The 5,558-nt window shown below is 38.6% G+C and overlaps 1 non-coding gene across 1 annotated transcript; it reads left to right on the top strand.

Moving 5' to 3' along the window:
* The first annotated feature begins 1,065 nt into the window (after positions 1-1,065).
* LOC123283601 (U6 spliceosomal RNA) lies at positions 1,066-1,168 on the top strand. Its single transcript, XR_006524278.1, has one exon. It is a non-coding gene; the product is annotated as a U6 spliceosomal RNA (small nuclear RNA).
* The last annotated feature ends 4,390 nt before the right edge of the window (positions 1,169-5,558 follow it).

The raw sequence follows: 5,558 nt of genomic DNA, 5'->3' as shown, positions 1-5,558 counted from the left end.
CTCCCCCTGGAGGCCCTAACTCTAGGCCTTCCTTCTGGGAGCTTTCACTCATAAACAGCTATTGTCCAGGCCTGCCACACCTTCATCAATTTAGGTTTCTAGTTTCTCCCTTAACAAAGTCAGAGATAATCCAAAAAGGGCTGGCTGGGATTCCAATATACATGACATATGATAGGAATAAAAGAAAGTTTAAAGAAATAAGGAACACTCACTTCAGGTATTTTAGAAATCTCTGCTATCAAAATAATTTGAACCAAATTCCAAAATTAAAAAAAAAAGTATTGAGAATCAATAAAAGATTTTCAAAATAGATTCATCAAAACCTTTCAACAATATTCCAGCATACACATAGAGCTGAGCAAACCCAGTTCCTTAAGCCCTATTTTTTAAAAACAGAAACAGCCAAATAGAAAGGAGAACCCAAGTAAATGGCAAAAAGTCAGTCTATAGAAATTAAAACAGGGGCCAGCCCCATGGCCGAGTGGTTAAGTTCACCTGCTCCACTTCGGCAGCCCAGGGTTTCGTTGGTTTGGATCCTGGGTGTGGACATGGCACCGCTTGTCAGGCCACCCTGAGGTGGCGTCCCACATGCCACAACTAGAAGGACCCACAACTAAAATATACAACTATGTACTGGGGGGATTTGAGGAGAAGAAAAAGAAAGAAAAAGAAGATTGGCAACAGATGTTAGTGCAGGTGCCAATCTTAAAAAAAAAGAAAAAAGAAATTAAAACAATGAGAAAAATATCGTCAGAATAAAATTAAAAGAATAAGAAGGAAAAGGTAAAAATCTTATGTCAGTTCAAATCGAATAGCCTATTCACGATAGCAAACTCTCCTAAGGCTAAGAAGGGAAGAACTGTGCAGGGGAAGTCTATCAATTTAAAGCATCCTCAACTATGAACCATAACTCATGCTGATAGTGTAAACAAGTAAGACATGGAAAAAGCCAAGAATAAAGCCCAGCAGGACAATTTGGAGATCCAACAATAACAAACTTGCAAAAATCTAACTATCACTTTATTACATCTACTGCTATCACAAGGCAATAAAAAGAAGACAATAGTCGTTGGTCAGCACATATACTAAAACTGAAGTTTTACAGGAAAGATTTCTGCAACCCCTGTGCAAGGATGACATTCAAATTCTTAAAGCGTTTCCTATTTTTTTTCAAAAAGAAATGCAGAAAGGATGCATCAGAAACCAATGAAATTAGTAACATTTAGGAGCTAAATGGGAACAGAGTGGAAGGGACTGTGCAGTTGGCCGTGACTCTTCTGATTATACATTTAGATCTAGTTTTAACAGTGACTTTTTGAATCAGCTTGTTTCATGTGCTCAAAAAATAAAATTAAAACACTAAGAGAATAAAAGCTCAAATAATAGAAATGATATGACCTAACTACAGCCCAAATTTTAAAAAACAAACATAATCATACCGCACGGGAAAAATAGAACTAACCTGAGTAACTTTGGAACATGATGCTTTGACTCTATACCCTCGGTCTAAATCCAAAAGGAACTGTAAATAAATATGGAAATCTAGTTAGAGGGTCTGCTTTTGATAGCAGTGTGAGTTAGCAATTCTGAAACTACCTTCTGTGTATTGTAGGACTGAGCAAATGATTAAGTGTGTAGAGGGTTAAAGAAAGCCAGATCTCTCACTATTGGAGAAGGCAGTTACAAATATGGAAAGGGGAAGGCTAAAATGAACCCTGTGCTGCTGAACTGGAATGAAACTCAGTATAACTCATAGATTTTAATAGATAGATGGATGGATAGATAGGTAGATAAAGAGAAAGAAATAAATAAATTGTTGTAGATATATTTATATTTCTTAGCTCTCCCTGTTGAAAGGGCCTAGAAGCAAAGACACCCCAGCAGCAATGAGCACACCCTAAATCCTGATCTTGGTTTCTAAACACCATCCCTCATTAAAAGGAGCTGACCTCCTTGTAAATATAGTTGATTCTTAGTGTTGAGGCAGGGAAAGTAAAAGGTGAGCCTGGAACATGTTGGAGTACAGAAAGTAAAACAGTGCACAAAAAAATAATGGAGGCATGCCAAAAGTACACAGGAGCCAGTTTGAAGGGTTTCCATTGGCTAAATATGAAACAAGTTGAACAGTAAAATAAAATAATGATACCCACAGAATATTCATGTGATAAACAGAAATCCATGGGTCTGTACTTGCATTTTAAAAAATGAATAGGTAATTTAATGAGAGAAGGAAAAATGTTTCCTTCTATTACAACTAGGAAATGGAGAGAGAACAATGAAGTCACAAAATTATGATGTGGCCAATACGTTCTGTCTAAATTTAGCCACTTGTCCTTCTGAAAGCTCAGTGAGGACAGAGGTCAAATTAGTGGCACCCTTATGATAGGATAACAAGACCCACTTGTTTAGCAAATAAATTAGCAAGAGCATTGCCTTTGGCTTCTGTAGTTATCTCAGAAATACAGGCTTATACTTTAACAACTGATATTTCCTGGGTATTTAATAAATTCTAATATGTCATTGATCACTATCATTTTTCTATCAGGTTACCTGAATATGTCTCAAATCCCCTTTGCTTCCATAGCACCCCAAAATCATGAAACATGTGTCTACTATACGTTAAATGTTTACTATTTCCCTTTTTCCAGAACGCAGGCTCAATTCAAAGCTGTTAGTTTAGCCACTTGGGAAAAACAGAACTTTAGGCAATGGAGTTGATTTGATGGCTGCATATTCCATGATGACTGCATCTTGGTCCCGCACAGGAAATATCTTTTTCATTTTAAAGACAAGGTCATCTATAAACAAAAATTGAATCAGAATTCATGAAAGGAGTATCTGTGAGAGCAATCCTGGACATATCTCTTCAGTTACAGCTGAAAAGTTATGTCATTTCCCTTTATCTGGAAGGAATAAGATCTGAACAGTGTTGAATTGTGATACGAGAAGCAAAAAGTAGGACAACTGCAAGCAGTAGAATGAATGCAGAGAAACATTGAAGGTTCGCCTAGAAGTAAGAGATCGCACAGTCCCAGGGCAGAAATTACAAAGGAGACTGTAAATGCCAAATGGGCCTAGCCAAAGGGTCGTTTGCTACCATGGTAATGGAGATCACTAAACTTTAAAGCATTTACTGGCCTCACAAGGGGGTATCTGTTCTCTGGCTAATTCTTTCTGCTGTTTCTGGTTAGTGCTTCAGGGCAAATAGGAAAAAAAAGATCTCTAGAAAAAACCCGATTGGGTCTCAAAGAATGGACAAATTAACTCTTGGGATTTATCCCCTTAGCTTTGGCTAAGTCAAATAGGAAGCTAGTTTACATGAAATTTGCCAAACTATAATAATGGAATTTTTTTTCTGTAATAATTATCTTTGCTCCTAGTTAAGGCATTTGCAGGTGCTCTCATGCTATCATGCAGCTGCTATGTAAAAAGGACATTCAAGTGATGATTCTGTGCCAGAAGGAGACAGAACACCGCAGGGCCAGCCCGTCTCTGGATAAGCGGGATGATTAAAGGGAGGGATGACAAATCTCGAAGGGACCACCCAGCCCACTGACAGCAGTAGAGACCCACTGTTATTAAAATGACGACTGGAGGCGCTGTGATCATGAAATGGGCACCTCGTTTATGCAGCGAACAGCAAAGCACCGTAGTCTGCAAGTGGGTACTCCCTGTACACGCCAACAGCAAATTGCTTCCTAGAAAATCCAAAAGCAGGCAGCTCAACACTTACCTAGTGCCTACCTGGTTTGATTGGTCCAGACAGCCCCAGCCAATCGGCGGCATCGGAAATTCTGACTTCCTGCCATGGGGCGGGGACTGCACCCCTCCCCAAGCCCCAACCCTAGGGCTGAGCCTTTGTGTTGGATTAGATTCTCTGCTTAACTCTCCTTTTTTGGTCCAAGAATTTTCCATTTTTTCTTTAACATAAGAAAGGAAATATCTTCCGGGAAGCTAAAATCAAACTGAAAGAAACATTTGTGATATATATCAGCTTTTACAAATCTGCAATTTGTTATGATTTGTTTTTTGTAAATAAATATATACTTTTGTACCCAATGTTATATTCACAATTCCAAATTATTTTTGTTAGGGAAGCCCCTAAAACTGAATAAACTTCAGGTTTCACAAAACTTGGAGCAATTGGCTGTGATTCTGGGACATTTGAAAGTGACAGTTTGACTTTGGTTTCCTATGGATTCGAATATGGAGGGGATATCTGGATTGAGATGTCACTTTACCTGTGAGATCTTCCTCCAAGGACAGCTGCTTGGAACTGAACCAACAGTATCTAGTCAAACTCATTTCTTGCCTCGACCTTACAGTCCTAGGGAACTTGTCTACACAAATGAATTTATTTGCCTTCTTTTTTCAAAACAATGTACCTTAATGTGCATCCCCTTTTCACCTTGGCTTTCAGACTTTCTTATAAATGTAAGTCCAATTAGTTTACCTCAAACATCTGTTCATATTAATTCCTTTTATGCTACATCTGTTTTGGTTTTTTAACCTGAATTATGCCATTTTATTTATTTATGCCATTGTATGATATTACAACCTATCAACTCATCTTCCTGAACTGTCTGCAAAATAATAAATAAATTATTCATAATAAATAAACATTCTTTCAAACCCAAAATAGTCAAAGAAAGGAGTCACTAACTGATCAGTCTTTATTCGCAGGTCAATATCAAAGAGTTACCTTGATAATCAGCAAGCATTCATCCAGCCATCCATCTTTGATAAATACATTTTAATGCCTACTATATAACAACTACCAGCAGGTGAAAAGAACACAGTCCTAGTATTAGTGAAAAGATCACGGGTGGCTTTATAAAGATGTCCTTTATAAAATCCTTATCATCTATAGAACACGACACTGAGATTTGAACATAGTTACTACTCAATAAATATCTGTGGGTTTACTATAATTTAATATTTCAGCAAAGGAAAAACATAATCTTGGATCCAGAAATCCTTTATCTGAATCCTAGATCTGCTGCTTTCTAGTTATGTGACTTTAGGGAAGCCGTTTAATAGCTGTGTGTCTCTAGTTCTCCAATTGTAAAATAGGTTAACAGTTCCCCTCCACCTACCTAACAAGATATTTGTGAAACTGTGAGGCTGAGATACATGAGCAAGTGCTGGGGCAAGGGTGTGGCAGAGGTGACAGTACCCGGTCCGTCCTTATAGTCTAGTGGGAAAGACAGAAATGCTTCCTCATGATCGCCATGGTGGAGGACTCTGCAGAGCACAGTGGAACAAAGTGCCTCCTTCTGCCCTTGGAGTCTGTGAGGCTTAAGAGAAGAAGCACCTTTGAAGTGAGACTGTAGTAAGAACATGGTACATCCAAAGGAAAGGGAGGGCATTCCGGGCAGAGGGAATCACTCCTGGCAAACACAGGCGCATGGGAATCTGTGACATATTTGAGCAACTACATGTAGTTCATCATTTAAGAGAGCATGAGCGGGGAAAAGGTGAGGTAGAGCACACATTAAGGGGAAAGAAGTGGAAGATGACAGGAGTGGGTGGACAGACAAGGGGAGATCGTGAAGAAC

The sequence above is a fragment of the Equus asinus genome, chromosome 2 (assembly GCF_041296235.1).
Source record: "Equus asinus isolate D_3611 breed Donkey chromosome 2, EquAss-T2T_v2, whole genome shotgun sequence".
Classification (NCBI taxonomy): Eukaryota; Metazoa; Chordata; class Mammalia; order Perissodactyla; family Equidae; genus Equus; species Equus asinus.
This window is presented reverse-complemented; position numbering and strand designations above follow the sequence as displayed.